The sequence below is a fragment of the Rattus norvegicus genome, chromosome 12 (assembly GCF_036323735.1).
Source record: "Rattus norvegicus strain BN/NHsdMcwi chromosome 12, GRCr8, whole genome shotgun sequence".
In the NCBI taxonomy this organism is placed as follows: Eukaryota; Metazoa; Chordata; class Mammalia; order Rodentia; family Muridae; genus Rattus; species Rattus norvegicus.
This window is the reverse complement of record NC_086030.1, coordinates 21,755,295-21,773,226: the sequence shown is the minus strand read 5'-3', so window position 1 is coordinate 21,773,226 and position 17,932 is coordinate 21,755,295. Positions and strand designations below refer to the sequence as shown.

The 17,932-nt window shown below is 35.1% G+C and overlaps 1 protein-coding gene across 5 annotated transcripts in view; it reads left to right on the top strand.

Moving 5' to 3' along the window:
• The window catches only part of LOC134481269 (uncharacterized), a 153,480-nt gene that overhangs the window by 4,812 nt on the left and 130,736 nt on the right, over positions 1-17,932 (top strand). For all 5 annotated transcript variants that reach the window (XR_010056729.1, XR_010056728.1, XM_063271876.1 and 2 more), the window contains exon 2: positions 1,985-2,175. The gene's annotated coding sequence lies outside the window, so the exon portion shown is untranslated. The remainder of the gene's footprint in view (positions 1-1,984; positions 2,176-17,932) is intronic.

Below are 17,932 nucleotides of genomic sequence, written 5' to 3'. Positions count from 1 at the left end.
TTGAATACTGTTAATCGCAGAATTTTCCAATTTTTGCTATGACTGTTTCCCATGTTACACAGTTACCACTGGTGGCACATACAACATTTGTTGCATTTGTCTTTACTGCTGTATCTCTAGAGACTGATACACCGCCCACACAATTAATGCTTATTGAATGAATACTTAGATGACTCTTGGAAATAAACCTGGGTAACTTCTTGATTTTTGCTTTTCAAGCTACTATGTTCCCAAGTTACTTTTGTAGTTGGATGATTTGTGATAGATTATCAGATAAGTACAATTTTAGACAGAAAATTCACGTTGAAATGTTACAAAATTCAGCCTGGGTTATGTAGCAGAACTATTAGATTTTTCTAACAGGGCATTTAAGAAAAGCCTTCATGAATAGTATATTTTTTGAGAAACAGATTGGACAGATTCATTAAATTGCTGATGATAATGCAAGCAGCTTGTGACAGTGTGAGAATTAGAAGCTAACACAACTCTCTTCTCAATCCAGCCCCTTCTTGTTTTTAAATAAAATACCTTAATAACATTAATTCCATTCCAAGTGATTTTTTTAGATACTATCTCAACACACATCAGCCCAAGCTGTTGATTTCCAAAAATTAAATAACCTTGAAGAAGATCATAAAATCAGTCTGACCTCCATATATTTCCCTTACTATTCTAAAAAGTGATCTCTCAATTGTGATTTTATAATAAATTAATCACATCTTTAAAGACTTCATAATGACTGATTGCTCAGGTCACTTCTCTTATGGCAGTTAAGTCTTTAAAGGAGAAAGAATATGTTTAAACATTAAACAGACTAAAAAAGATAAGACCTGAGTAAAATCATCATAGGGGTTACAAAAGCAGTGTAAACTCACATAAGAAATTAGTATCTGGGCAACAAAGAAGCCTGAATAGTTATACATAATTAGCATGAAGGGTACATGTAGAAAGTAATCGTTAGGAGCCACCACTAGCACTTGGAGTCCTGAGAATGACATACTCAAACTGTCTTATATAAGAGATATATTGAAAATAGGAATGAAATGTGTAATGTTGGAGAATAACTTGAATGACAGGCAGAATAATTTAGACTTAATGTTTTAGAAATCAGAAATAAAATCTTGAACAAAGTAATAAAGTATAAAAATAAACCATGTTAAGAAAGAGAGGTGGGATGAGGCAAGTGAAATGGCTCACTAGGTAAAAGTGCTTGCTGTTCAGCCGGAGGGCCTGAGTTCGAACTCCAGAACCCACATGGCAGGAGAGAACCAACTCTTACAAACTGTCTTCTACACACACACACACACACACACACACACACACACACACACACACAGAGAGAGAGAGAGAGAGAGAGAGAGAGAGAGAGAGAGAGAGAGGGATTAAAATTTTAAAAAGACACACAGGACACATAATACATTGGGGAAGATATTTGAATACAGAGAGAGAGAGAGAGAGAGAGAGAGAGAGAGAGAGAGAGAGAGAGAGAGAGAGAGAGAGAAATTAAAAATTTAAAAAGACACACAATACATTGGGTAGGGAGATATTTGAATTAGGTCAGCTAATTTAGAAATTTAGAACACCCTGTAGAAATTTTAAACAAAAAAAAATGGTAAGGAATAGATTAGGGACTTGACAGTGAAAATGGCAAGTGAGGATGGTGTTAAGAGTAACAATTACCATATTGAGAAGGCAGAAGGGAAAGGCGAGCTTAAAATAGTGCTTGGGCTAGAACAAAACTTTACAACTATACTATCAAACACCCATTATAAAACTGTACTCAAGATTCCGACTTCCTTGCTTACCCTGATTATTCTTTTACATTAACCTATGGATTCTTATTTTACCTTAAAGATCACTTCAAATGTGATGTCCTGCATAACATCTTCAACATCTTATCATTTGTAGTTTCACAGCAGAGGAGTGTGCTTTCATGGAGTTTATCAATTTTTAAACGATCTGTTTTATCTTTATGCGTGTCTAGGTTGACTTTGAATCCCCTCCGAATGCAATCAAGGATGACTTTGAACTCCTGACCCTGCTGCCTCTATCACTGAAGTGCTGGAATCACAGGCGTCATGCCATATATATGCTGTAAACCTAGGGCTTCGTGCATTCTAAGCAAGCACTCTACTGAGCTATATTTCCCAGCCAGGAATTTATCTCTTCTAATCTGTAAGTAGGTTATGTATATCTTCTCTTTACAACTAAGATTAGCTCACTGAATAGTCAACGATGTGCCCCTAAGGTACTCTGAATTGTGACTATCGTGATTTTACTCTGTTGATGAAATAAAATATGAAGTGGAAGCAGAGTCAGCAAAAGAACCCAGGTCTCTGGATGCTTGGGCCAATATTCTTTTATTTTTCCAGTTATTGGATATTTTCTTGATTTATATTTCAAATGTTATCCCTTTCCCAGATTCCCCTCTAGCAACCCCTTTTTCCATCCTCCATCCCCCTTCTATGAGGATGCTCTCCCTCCCACCCACCCACTCCCACCTCAATACCCTGACATTCCCCTACACTGAGGAAATCAGTTGTATTTGTCCCCCTCTCAGGGGACAGCTATATCAGGCTCCTGTCAGCATGCACTTCTCGGCATCCACCATGTTGTCTGGGTTTGGTGACTGCATGTGAAGTGGATCCCCATGTGTGGCAGTCTCTGGATGGCTTATCTGTGCTCCACATTTTGTCTCCGTATTTCCTCCTGTGAGTATTCTGTTCCCCCTTCTAAGTGGGACTGAAGCATCCACACTTGTACAACAGACCCAAAAGATGATAAGATCTTTGAATTATTTTGGGCAAATAGAACTCAAAGGGATCAGGAGATGTCTTTAAGTAAGAACATGTAGTATAAACTTAATAATATGGGATTCAGTTTTGAAAGAAAAACCAGAACACAGAAATTTAGGACCTGTTAACATGGAAGAGATCATTGGATTTCTTTTTTTAAAAAAGATGAAACTTCTGAAATACAGGAATATAATATAAAGAATTGTGTACCATGTAGAAAGTCAGAGGGCAAAAGGATAAAGAACCAGTATAGAAACCGAATAGCAAGTCTTCATATGTGGGAAAGAGATTAGAACAGTTCAGTGTTATAATGTTTCAATAAAAACATGAAATTAGGAGAAAGGTTTAAAATATCTGGCTTCATTTAGCCATCGTTCTAGGCTATACTCACTCTAGGTAAGTCATTGAGAAAAGGTTTGTTAGTAGAGCAGAAAGTTAAGCATCAATAGGTTGAAAGAAAACAGAAAAGTTCGGCATGGTTATAAGATTTCATCCACACAGGGAAGCTAGTGAATTGGGAAATAAAAGGAAGGAATTAGTGGGGGAAAAAAAAGAGATGATGAATAGGGGGTTGAAAGTATTTGTTAGAGTTAAATCCCAGTGGAATTTGCAAGGATTGACATTCTGAACCAAAGCATGTTGTGTACTTTAGAGCAAAGGACAGTCACAAGCTTTGCCTTTGTTGTATTTTAAAGCAAAGGACAGCTACAAGCTTTACTCTTGTTACAATTTTACCTGGAATTACACTGCTGACAAAAAGAACTTAAGCACCTGAAGCCATAGCTTGATCCTGGTGAATTCCAAGAGTCACAGAAAACAACTCTGTTGCTAAGTTATTCTAGAGAAGGCTTTAGAGTCAGATGTAGCTTTACAACCGGTTCCATTAATTAGTAGCTGTGTGATGTTTGGCTTAGTTACTTAAGACTTCTGACTCTTACATTATCTGCTTGTGAAACTGAGACATTAATTTGTTAAAAAACTGAGTAACTTAAAATGATGTAAATAGAAAGTAATATAAGCGCTCAATAAATGGTAGATATTATTATGATTTTTAATTTCTGACAGTCAATTTAAAACACTTAAAAGATTCAACTCAAAATGGCATACTCTCAAGATAGTCAGTGGCATATAGAACACGAATACACATTAATCCAGTGACCACAATACATGCAGAATATAATACTCTTATAAGAGAAGTATTCTATAACTGTTAACTATAGAAAAGAAGTAAGTAAATATATATAATTAGCAAACTTACATTTTTTTCTCTTTATCATACTTTAATATAATTTAAATATTCTATTATATTTCTTTAGTAAAGTATGAGATCCTTGATTAAGTAAACAATCAGCAAATGTACTGAGAGCCAAATCTGTACCAGGTTTGGGAACTAGGATAGAAATTAAGTATAATAATAAATGAAATAGTTATATGTATATATTAATTTTTAATTTTGAGAAAGAATCATGCTATGTTGCTCTGATAGATCTGATACTGGCTATGCAGCCCAAGCTAGCTTTGAACTCATGGCGACACTTCTTTCTCAGCTTCCCAAGTTGTTGGGATTACAGGAATGTATCACTTTGTCCAGTTAAATTATATATTAATATAAATATAATATTATTACATAATTATATGGTATTCATTAAGATATAAACAACAGATGAACATCTTATTCCATGGATATCATAATTTAGTAGTAAAGGTAGAAAATAGATAAGTATATTAAAGGATATCAATTATTTTGGAAAGAAACAAAAAGAAACACATCTAATCTACTACTGGGAGTAAAGATAACATTTAAATATAAATTTGAGGAGGCTAGAGAGATGGCTCAGTGGATAAAGTTACCAGTTACTCTTCCAGAGGACCCAGTTTATTCCAGCATCTACACAGCAGACTCAACTCTTTCTAACTTCAGTTCTAGAGGATCTGGTTTCCTTTTCTGATCACCACACAAGAAAAAATTGTTTATAATATAGAATTTGATTAGTTATATAATTATAGTGTCTGATGATGATTATTTTAGATGCTATATTAGACTATGATATAAAGTTAGCTTTAAATAAGCTCAGTATATTCTCAGAATATAAGTGAGACAAGCATTGTGGTTACTTCTAGGGAAAAATTCTGCCTCTATGATATAGGATGTTTCAATGTAATTCAATAAAATGATATGAAAATTGCCTACTTAACATCAGATAATATGCTTGATGTGAGAGATGCAGGGATGAATGTAGCAGAATACACTGTTATAAAGCACCAATCTATGCTGTTTGAATGAACTGGCTAATGGACTTATCCTCGTTATTAAAAGCATACAATAAAGGGCATGTAAAAATATAACCGGTAATATAACATGTCGATGAACCAGAATTAGGCATGATTATGGCCTTAATTATGGTAGGGATAGTACAGACAAAGGAAATGACAGGTATAGAAAGTAAAACAAAGGAGACTTAGTGACTTACCAACATCAGAAGTTTCATATGATTCTTGAATGTATTATGCTTTTTTATCACTTCTAGACAACTAGTCAGTCACCTTGCCTAGAAAATTGGAAACTTCCAGATCTGGTGCAGACTTCCTAACTGAATTCTAAACTCACATATCTAACTTTATATCAAATATTGACATTCGTTATTTTTCTTTCTCTTGACATTTTGGTTGTGGACCTAGCCTTTAATACCTGAGTCATCTGTTTAAGCCCTTCCATTCCCTTTCAAGCAGTATAGAAAGTGTGGGGAATTGCTATTTTATATATGGTAGTAATAAAAAGCTTCCCTCGTTGGGTGAAATTTATCTGTCTTAAAAGAAAAACATTGAGTAGTAAGAACTTGGGGAGTAGTCCAGCTCATATGGTCCTTTGTGTCCAGTGCCCGGCACCATAGAAATCAAGTAAGTAGGGGGCTGGAGAGATGGCTCAGCGGTTAAGAACACTGACTGCTCTTCCAAAGGTCCTTAGTTCAAATCCCAGCAACCACATGGTGGCTCACAACCATCTGTAATGAGATCTGATGCCTTCTTCTGGCGTGTCTGAAGACAGTGACAGTGTGTACTCACATATATAAAATAAATAAAATCTTTAAAAAAAAGAAATCAAGTAAGTAAATAATCAAAGCAAGAGAGAAGCAGGGAAACAACTAGGAAGCTATTGAAGGAGTCTAGAATAGGAAGAGTAGACACGAAACAAGTTATTGTGTAAATATTTTGGTGTAAAAATCATTCTAGAGTTGTACTATAACTGACAGCTGCATAAAAGTAATATTCCTGTTACTTTGGCTCCTTGTCTCTGTCAACAGGGCTGCATATTTCTAAGTTACTAAAGTTACAATGTTTAAACATTGTAGATAAAACAGAAAAAAATGTGAGAGGAACTATGACATGGCTTTGTAAATGTCTTAGGGGAAATTACAAAAGATTGTTTTAGAAATTATTATTAAAAAAGGTCTGCAGCCAGGTGGTGGTGGCACATGCCTTTAATCCCATCACCTGGGAGGCAGAGGCAGACAGATCTCTGTGAGTTCAAGACCAGCCTGGTCTACAGAGTGAGTTCTAGGACAGCCAGATCTACACACAAAAACCCTGTCTGAAAAAACAAACAAACGAACAAACAAACAAACAAACATACACACCCCCCAACTGCAACCATAAATCTGTAAAAAGGTGTTGAGTTTAGCCTATATGCACACCCTTATTGACTATTCCATTCTATATGCATTCTGGGATTTTATAATCTTCTCTGACTAGTAATGTATAGATTTCACTTAATGTGTTGACATTGGTTAATAAATGCATTTTAAAACAGAAAGTGGAAAAGTAGTATTTTACAGATAAAGAAGGGTGTGTATGTGTGTGTGTGTGTGTGTAACACTAAATAATGGAAAAGAGGTCATGAATTTGAAAGAGGGCAAAGAAATCTATGAGAGGGTTTGGAGAGGAAAAAAGGAAGGGAGATTTGATGTAATTATAATCTCAAAAATAATAGAAAAATGAGTAGAGATTGGGTATAATAAGAATCCAGAATTGAGGGGTAAGAGAGATGACTCAGTGGTTAGGAGAACTATCTGCTCTTCAGAGGACCCGGTTCAATGTCCAGCACCTACATGGTAGCTCACGACTGCCTGTAACTCCATTTCCAGGGAGTCTGACATCCTTACACAGAAACACATGTATACAAAATACCAATGTACATAAAAAATAAATTGAAAATTAAAAGAATTACAAAATTGAAAATCAAAATTCTGGTTCTGTTTTAGTACAGAAAATAGTCCTTAATATACTTATTTTTAAATATTTAATCCTTAAAAATATTTATTTTTAGTCCTTAAAAATACTTATTTTTAGTCCTGCTTTTCTCCAATTTCTGTGAAAGGCTTCACCTATAATTTCCCAACATTTTGTGTGTGTGTGTGTGTGTGTGTGTGTGTGTGTGTGCATGCACATCTATTTTGTCTTTCTTTTTCCCAGAGCTGAGGACTGAATCCAGGGCCTTGTAAGCACTCTACAACTGAGCTAAATCCCCAACCCCATGTGTGTGCATCTAAACAAACCATAATTCTCATGTATTTTCAAAGGGAAAGATATTAAATTTGCTCTTAGTGAAAAGGAAGAAATACCTCCTCATTTCTAACTTCCTTTACATGCAATTATATTTAGATGGCCCAAGTCATGAATTATCTTTCTTTTACTAATATATCCTGTCTTGGACCTGTGTGTGTGTGTGTGTGTGTGTGTGTGTGTGTGTGTGTGTGTGTGTATGTGTGTGCGCGTGCACGCACGCATGCGTGTACCCTATAAAAACTTACTATGTCCCACAGAGATGACATTTCTGTAGCCATGATCTCGACACTTCCAGGATGTTTTAAATATTTTCTTTTACATATTTATTATATTATCATTGAGCCTTTTGTCTACTCCATGTCTCAGAAGTGTATCAAGAAGGTAGTTAATATTATATTAAATATCTGACTCTGTGATGTTTGGATCCTGGTTTCAACTTAGCAGGACACCTTACTGCTCCACATATGTACCAATATTTATTTCATTTTATTCAGCTCTATAACTTCTTTTTCTTCACATTAATTAGAAATTTTATAATTTGGGAATGAGAAAAGGAGAAAACTGTGGGAAAATAGTCTGTAAACATCAGGGCCTCTAAGATGGCGGAAATATTCACATTGTCCTCTCTTTTGCAAGCAGGTCAGTCTGTTGTAGGTGACAACAGCCTTTGACTCTGAAAGTAGTTTATTTTCAGAACTTACATTCTACCCAGAACTAAACTTAAGCATTATTTTTATTCCAAACATCTTTTTCTTTTAAACTTCAAAAGTTTTAGCTTTGTGTTTCAAGGTCTCCCTGACCCCCTCCTACTAGTAATTAACATTATTCATATTAAACTTCCTCTCTCCAACCACAACAGCTTTTATATCCCTTGCCTTGTTGGTCTCTTTACTTTCTGGTTGTCTTTATTTTCTATTTCTCTTCTCTCCTTTCTTTTCTCCTTATCCTCCTCTCTCATTTTCTTCTTGATGCTACTAACTTAAAAATATTCCCTTAGGAATTCTTTTCTTTTTTTGGAATATTTTATAATAGGTCAGGAAAGGACAAATACTCAAGATTAAAAATAAGAAGTTTTGTTTAGTTATCTATAAAATCTTCTCAGGCTAAAGACAACTATATTTGCCTTCTTACAATGTCATTTGGTTCACATATAATATTAATGACATCCTTGTATTTGTTGATTATTTATTCTCTTTTAGAATACATTATATATTCAAGGAAATATTATATAGATATAGTTATGTATCCATAAATGAAAGTGCCAACCATTCTTATTTTAGGATGGATCATTTGAAGCCAGCAAAGATATAGTAAATCACATTATGTCAAACAGCAAATTTTTACAGATATTGTAAATTCTGATATTGTAAATGAGAATCTAAAAATAAAACATTGTGCTTATTGTCAGTTGATTGCCTAAAATAGTACAAGCATCATATAATGAGAAAAGAATAGTACACACATTATAGGTGGAAAGTATGGAGTAGATATAGACATACAATAGATTATCATGAGCTACTATAAATACTTTGTTTTCCCCACTATTGCTACCAAATAGCCTCCTCCGCCCCCCCCGTGTGTGTTTGTGTATGTGTGTGAGAGATAGAGACAGAGAGACAGAGAGATGCAGAGAGAAACAGAGACAGAAAATATAAATGAGAATCTAAAAATAAAACATTGAGTTTATTGTCAGTTGATTGCCTAAAATAATACAGGTGTCATATAATGAGAAAAGAATAGTCTTTTCAACACTATGAAACGGAGTGGCCACCTGCCAAAGAATGAAGTTTGACCCTTACTTCAAGCCATACAGAAAAAAATTTAACTAGAAGTAGATCACAGCTAAGAAGGCATAGGAGTAAATATTTGTGACCTTGGATTATACAACCCTAAATACATAAGTTAAAACTAAGAAGGAATAAATATTTGTGACTTTGGATTACACAAACCTTCTTATGTACAAAACTAAGGGACAGACGAAAAGATAGACAAGTTGAAATCTTTTTTTAAAAAATCCTTAAAAACGTTTTTTCTAGTGAAACTATCATCAGTAACGCACACATTTGAAATAAGGGAAAACTTTTGCAATTGATGTTGTAAATGTCACTTATATCTATAATAAAGGACTCTTTCAGCTCGAGAATAAAATTTGAAGTGAGATGGAAAATGGTCAAAGATTTTGAACAGAACCTCCCCAATAAGACACATTAGCAACCCATGTGTGGATGTAAAAGCGCTCAAATCATCAGTCATTAGCAAAATGCAAACCAAAACATAATTATATGTAACTCTGCATCCACTAGAATGGCTAAAATCAAAGCAAGTACCATATAGATGCTTGACAGGAATAGTGCTAGTGAAGAAAATGGAAAACTTACATGGCTGGTGAGATTGTAAACGATGCTGCCACTTTAGAAGCAGTTTGAAAATTTCTCCAAAAGTTAAGTATGAAGTCATAATATGATTTAGCAATGCTAGTAGTATATATACATTCAAACATATACCTATAGTAGTTTTGAAAACATATACCTATATAAAATGCATGCATTAATGTTTAATAGCAAAATTATTGAGAATTAACCAAAAGACGGAAATATCCAACTAAGACTAGCTGAAACGCTAAGCAGATAAACAAAATGGAACGGCGTTCAGCCATAAAAAATTAATACATACATGATTTTTGAATTTAAATAAGCCAGACACAAAGGTTACAGACTGTATGATATAGTTCCTGTGAAATGTCCATAGTAGGCAGATATATAATATATATAATAATATATTATATATAGAGAGAGGTTTGGGAGGCTTAAGGAGGGGGAGTTGGAAGTGATTGATAATGAATACGAGGTCTCTTCCTTGAAAGTGTTAAGAGTGCACAACTGTGTGACTATAACCCAAACCATTGAATTGTGGACATTAAATAAGTAAATTTTACTGTATATTTTAAAATAATATATTGGGGCAGCTCATTAATATTCATGTAAAAAGACTCCTGGCATAAATGACTCTTTTATCAAAGTTCCAGTTGGTGTCTGAAAAACATGTAGACAATACTTAGATTTTGGTATTATGGTTAGAAGTACAACAAACATCATGCATGTTGAACATTTTGCTAAAATATTTATAAGCTAAACTTCTAGTCTAAAAATACTGGGCAAAGAATAAATGGATTTTTTATTTTGGTCAAATTTTCCAAATTGCTTTCCAAACAGTTTCCAACATTTCGTGGTACCAATTAGGAGTTTATTAGAATGCTCATTTTTTCATACTTTTGATAACTAAGTGTATCATCAAATTTGATTGCTAGTCATTTTTCTAGTGAGGTATAATTTTTTGGCAGTTGTTTTAAAAATTGTAGCTATTTGGAATATTTTTGCCTGTAATGATTATACAATACTAGTATAGTACTAAATATAAATATATAATTATAGTACTAACCATATAATACCTTATAAATTTAGGAAATTCTTTTAAAAGATTTTTATTTATTTTATATATGTGAGCACACTGTCTTCAGACACACCAGAATAGGTCATCAGGTCCCATTACAGATGGTTGTGAGCCACCGTGTGGTTGCTGGGAATTGAACACAGGACCTCTGGAAGAGCAGTCAGTGTTCTTAACCACTCAGCCATCTCTCCAGTCTCCCCCTCCCACTTTTAAAAGATTTTTATTCATTTATTTTAAGATCAAAAACTCAGGTGACAGCAAATGCTGGCGAGGATGTGGAGAAAGAGGAACACTCCTCCATTTTTGGTGGGATTGCAGACTGGTAAAACCATTCTGGAAATCAGTCTGGAAGTTCCTCAGAAAATTGGACATTGAATTACCTGAGGACCCAGCTATACCTTTCTTGGGCATATACCCAAAAGATGCCCCAACATATGAAAAAGACACGTGCTCCACTATGTTCATTGCAGCCTTATTTATAATAGCCAGAAGCTGGAAAGAACCCAGATGCCCTTCAACAGAGGAATGGATATAGAAAATGTGGTACATCTACACAATGGAATATTACTCAGCTATCAAAAACAATGCCTTTATGAAATTCATAGGCAAATGGTTGGAACTGGAAAATATCAACCTGAGTGAGGTAACCCAATCACAGAAAAACACACATGGTATGCACTCATTGATAAGTGGCTATTAGCCCAAATGCTTGAATTACCCTAGATGCAGAGAACACATGAAACTCAAGACGGATGATCAAAATGTGAATGCTTCACTCCTTCTTTAAAAGGGGAACAAGAATACCCTTGGCAGGGAATAGGGAGGCAAAGATTAAAACAGAGGCAGAAGGAACACCCATTCAGAGCCTGCCCCACATGTGGCCCATACATATACAGCCACCCAATTAGACAAGATGGATGAAGCAAAGAAGTGCAGGCTGACAGGAGCCGGATGTAGATCTCTCCTGAGAGGCACAGCCAGAATACAGCAAATACAGAGGCGAATGCCAGCAGCAAACCACTGAACTGAGAACGGGACCCCCGTTGAAGGAATCAGAGAAAGAACTGGAAGAGCTTGAAGGGGCTCGAGACCCCATATGTACAACAATGCCAAGCAACCAGAGCTTCCAGGGACTAAGCCACTACCTAAAGACTATACATGGACTGACCCTGGACTCTGACCTCATAGGTAGCAATGAATATCCTAGTAAGAGCACCAGTGGAAGGGGAAGGCCTTGATCCTGCTAAGACTGAACCTCCAGTGAACGTGATTGTTGGGGGGAAGGCGGTAATAGGGGGAAGATGGGGAGGGGAACACCCATAAAGAAGGGGAGGGGGAGGGGTTAGGGGGATGTTGGCCTGGAAACCGGGAAAGGGAATAACATTCGAAATGTAAATAAGAAATACTCAAGTTAATAAAAGAAAGATGTTTATTCGTTTATTTTTATATATATATAAATTCTTAAATAATAATAATTAGTATCTTTTAAATGTTGAAGTCGAAAAGACTTCTAGTTTTGTCTTGAAACTACAATGGAGGTATATGATTTAAATTCTAACAATCAGATGTCTTAACATCAAACTTGGATGCACAATTTCAATGTGCATAAAGCAGCACTATATGATTTCCATTTTGGTTGGAAGAGGATGTGGAAAAGAAACTTGGCTCTGGAGGATGACAGAAATTACAAGGGCAAGTTCTTAATAGAGTAGTGGCTCAGTGCTGGCAGCAGTAGGTGTTGCGGTAAATTTCTTGGCCTGTAATGCAGAAGCAATAGTTTTTCCTATAAGGAAAGTAGCAACACTCCTGGCCGTTGTTTCCAGAAACTAAACTTCAAAATTGTTTGGGTAGCCTTCCTTTTATAAATAACTATAGTATATATATGCATAACCTTAATTTCAAAATCTCTTTTTCACATAATTTCTTCTAACATTTTTATTCAGTTGTCATAATATCCTACTGCCCGCATGTTCTTTACCTGAATGGATCCTGTAATGCACTGGCTTCAATAACATTTTGCTGTCTGTCATATACTACCTCCATATTTTTACTTGCTTGCCTTACTTTACTTTGAATTTTAGAGTCCATAGTTACAATGACTCTCGAGCATATACTTACTGACACCTTCACCCTTCCTCAAGCCACCATATTCACATGAGGAGAAAAAGCAGAGCCTGAGTAAGTCCTGTACTCAACCTGTTCCATTTCCATATTAACTGATTTGGTCTTCATTTAACTTTAATCTGTTCCAGTCACATTCTTTTCATAACCAGGTCTTTGATGGCTATTTTATACCATCTATTCTTTACTTAAACCTATAATATCTGTTACTGGATTCTTTAACTAATGGCCATGTTTTCTAAACTACTTTTGTTACTATTGTCATTTACTAAAGTTTGTCTTTACCTTAACTGGTCTAATAGCATCATTCACATAATAAATTAAGTTGTATCTTCATAAAAATCTCTACTTGAATTCTATGTTGACTACATTTCTCTAACTCATTGATTCTTCTTAATATCTTCTGGTGGTATTTGGGTTTTTAGATAGAAAAAAATGGAACCAGTGAAAGTCTCAATCCTTAAATAACTATGAAAATTGATATTGGATACAATCTACCTAAGTACAAATATTTTCTCTGTCATATTACTTAGGACCGCATAAGTAATTACTTTATTATTTACAATGTTTATTGTTTTTATTGATAGTATCCTTACATCAAGTATTTCTTATTTCATTATGTATGGTTACCAATTTTATCTAAGGTACACAAACATCTAGAACATATCTATCTATCTATCTATCTATCTATCTATCTATCTATCTATCTATCTATCTAATGTCATGAGAAGCTTGTTCAAAGTATTAGAATGCAAAACATAATTCCTACCTTTTCCCCTCTGTAAAACAGTGTTTGTCAGGGACCAGTTCCCAAAGTGTTCCTGGTCTATGAGTGGTATTTATACAGAATATCTAAGAATGATGAGTATACTACTAGAGTATACAGATTGCATTTAGAAAATTTTAGATTGTTTCATGATAATAGTACATCTCTGTTCATGATTTAATATTTTATCAAAGTCCATAGCAGATTACATTTTTTAAATAAAGTAGTTCACCAAAGATAGTTGAAAATCACAGCTCTAAGCATATTATAATAATGCTTTAGATTAGGTGGTATAGTTTCACTTCTTGTATTACCTTTGTCTTCCTTAAGTTTGGCCTCTAAGCCCAAGGACCTGGCTGCCTTCCCGGAAGTCATTTCCAGATAGTTTAATAGCTGTAGCCAGTGAACACAAAGTGCATTTCCTGACACCATACTGTAAAAATATTATTAATGTAGAAAGGGTATGCATTTCTGGTTTTGGCACTGATATTTGGGATATTGCATTGAATTGGGTAACTTACACAGGTGCAACATTTTGAAATGTGGTTTAATAGAGATAGAATAACAAGGAATATTTACTGTTAAAACGTGTTGCACTTGATAATTTGGTAGAACAATGTAAATGTTAGGTCATTTTCAGAAACACTTTTTTAACTCCCAATGTAGAAAGCTTTTCTTAAAAAAATTAGGAAGTGCTTAATCAATGACAGATATATGAACTATCATTGATGTTCTTTTTTTTAATTGATGTTCTAATAATGAATCCTGCACTGAGTTGAAAATTAGATGGAGCTTTAAAGAAAGGAAACAAATTTTGAATCAAGATCCATTAAGTGATAGGCTCTGTGACTACCATTTAATTTGGAGAAAACTTCTGTTATGAATCAGAAAGAAATACAAGACTAAGGTCATTTGAGGAATGAAAGTTTGCTTGGAGACGTATATGATATCAGATCCACAGTATGGAGCCAAGAAGTGATAATGAAGAAAGAAATGAAAATTCGGTCACGCGCGCGTGCACCCACACACAAGAACGCACGCACGCACACATACACACACAAGCATGCACACACACACATGCATACACACACACACACACATACACACACACCACATACTCACAGAGGGAGGGAGGGAGAGAGAGAGAGAGAGAGACAGAGACAGAGACACACAAAGACAGAGAGACAGAGACAGAGCGCTCATACATGTGTAACATGATCATTTCCTGTAGCCTTCTTACATATAACATGTTTATTCAATTATTAGCCCTTCAACAATGATCTTTTCTCACAACTCTACTGTAGACTATTTAGTTGCACGAGAATTAATTTATTGTAGTAATGTGCAGCAGTGCATGATATATGAGTCAATTTAATCTTTCCATAATTTGAGGTTACTCTAGTGAAGACGAATGCATATGTGCATATTATTACTGATAAGAAATATAAGATTTATAAACAATAAGGATAAAGCAAAGTATGACAAAGAACTAAATAGTTTTATTTTTGAATACATTTAATGTTTATTTACCGTGTACGTGCTCACAAATGTGTGTTTGCACACATGCCACTGTAAACATATGGGAGTCAGAAGACAACTTGTAGGAGTTGGTTCTCTCTCTCTACCATGTAAGTGGAATCTGTGGGGATTGAATTTAGGTCACCAGGCTTGGCTACAAGCGCCTTTATCTCTTAAGCTATCTCACTAGCCCTAGGATCTTGACTTAAACATGAATGGAAGTATTGTTCTCTTTTACCTTTATAAACTGAAGATTAACAGATATCTATCCAGATGATAGTTGGCAGTATCGAATTTGTAAAACAGCAAAGGGTGAGAAGGTTTCCTATTATTTTTAAGGTCTTTATATTACCTTTTTTATTTAAAAAGTTTAAAATGTAATAGAATTAGAAACCCAGTATGTTGTTAATAAACTTCTCTTTCACTGAAGTAATTTCCTAAAATCAAAACAGTGTCGAATTACCTACAGTAAATAGAATTAGGTAATTTACTTCTGTAAATTATTTATGGCCAAACGTGTAAAAGATTAATATTTATTTGTAACACATATATCAAATGAAGTAACATAAAATATTATTTTAGGAGAAGAGAACAATTTTCTTATTAGTCACTTCAGACTGCTGCAAATACCTTAGATCAAGACTGAAAGGTAGAAAGGCAAACAATGATAGCATTGCTGCTGTTGCCCTAGATCGAATTACAAAACAAGCAGCACATTTAGAAATTTATGCTGGAAAAATCCTTTCAAATGTGTCTGAATACAGAACGGTTACAGTGTTTGTGCAGTCATGCAGTTTGGACTCTTGCCAAGTGTAACGCTCTTATTCCTGATCCTTCTCTCCCGATGAGGAATCAAGGTCTCTGTGGCTGGCTTCCTACCCAGTATTTTTGAGCTTTCACTCCACTATGTTTGCTACTGAAAATAATAATATGAAAAATTAACATTTATTTGGTACTTAATATGTGTTAAGCCATGTGCAAGGCAAATTACATAGTTTACCCCAATTAAATTTTACAATATATCTATGAGTTTTAAAATTTGTACGTTCAGGTAGAGAATTGATGTTCAATGACGTTAAATACACCGCTGAAGGTCAAAATATTTTAATCTGCCTAATTTGAAGTCTGATGAAAAAAATAGTATTTTTTTCCTGAAGGAAAAGATTATTTTGTTTCAAATATAGAGTAGAGGTCATGGAGCAATAAATTGTCAAGCCTTCATATCTATCTACCTACTGCTCTCAGGGGTGATTTCCCCAATCTAAGTTTTGTCTGTTATTCATGCAGGCTGTTTTTAGCCGGGCAAAAATGCTCTTAAGTGCTGTCCGTACCTGTCCTTAGTTACTCATCATGATGGCCCTTAACTCAGTTCCAGTTTTGTACGTTCCTCAGTAGTCATGTAACTTAATATTTCAACAGAGTCTCTGAATCACCTTTTAAAAATATATTTATGTCACAGAAACAATTAGGAAATAAAAGACCTTTATGGTTGCTTCAAGAAAACTAGAATATCAAACACTAATTAGTTTTCTCCCTTTAGTTGTTCATTTGAAATAAAAAAGAAAAAAACCACGGAGAATACAAATTTGCCAAGTATAAGATTCAGTTGAGCTTAGAGAAATTTTTGCAACGGCTATTCCTGAGGCTAGAGTTGAATAGTATCTCTAATTTCCATAAGGAATACTTGAGTGGTTCTAAAACGAGATTAAGAATTGTTAAGAATTCCTATATTCCCGAGTCATGCATATGGACACTTTTTAGTAAAGGGGATCTGTGCTGAATACTAGAGTGTTTTATTTGTCCTTGATTCCATTTATCCCTAAAGTACAATTTGAATCAGACACGTGTCAGAAATTGCAATGAAACCCAATCCAAAGAAATAGGGAACCATGAAAACTTAGGTATTACCTAGAAAGGATACTGCACAGAGTAGCTGCTACAGTCCACTAGTAGAGTGGTCCCCAAGCCAAGCAAATGTGGTCATTGCTAGAGTGGGGAAGTTTCTATGAGAGACTGTTTCTTTTAATTCCCTGACTAATGTGAGCAATAGCTGTTGCGAGATTGTGCTCTGCCTCTAACGTTAGTGCTCGGCGTGTGCACCGCTGCGTGCCATCTTCTCCTCTGCTTTCTGTGACCAATCTCCTCTGTAGAATTAGTGTTTCTCTGTACAGTGTGGCATGCACACACGTATTTTAAACAGCATAAGCAAGAAAAAGTCTCTTCTCACTTGGACTCTGAAGTGAAACGGACACATTGCAATTTGAGGAGACACAGCTCATAGGATGATGACGGGGAAATGTCGCCTAGATAGTCCCATGAAGTCAGGGTGCTCCCCCTTCTTGCTTTTTTGTTTGTTTTTGTTTGTTTGTTTGTTTGTTTAACCACTTCTTTCCCATGACACACAACCCAGGTCCCACGGTTCCCTTCCACACAAGCTATCTGGGGAGAACTTACATACAGACGTCATTGTGTCGGCACTTGCAAGAGCATGCCTTACAACAGAGTGTCGCCACGTCTTGTTTTTCTAATACTCTTGAGTACTTTTAGCTTTTTTTCCTGAGACCGGTACTGTGTGATGTTCATAGAATCACACATTATGGATGTTTACTTTGATTTCCTCAAACATCATTGGCTCACAGGTGGGGCCACTTCTTAAATCTCAGTGTGGCGTGACACTTTGAATCTTGGACTCTCCTCCCTTCTCTTTTTCATTTCTGCA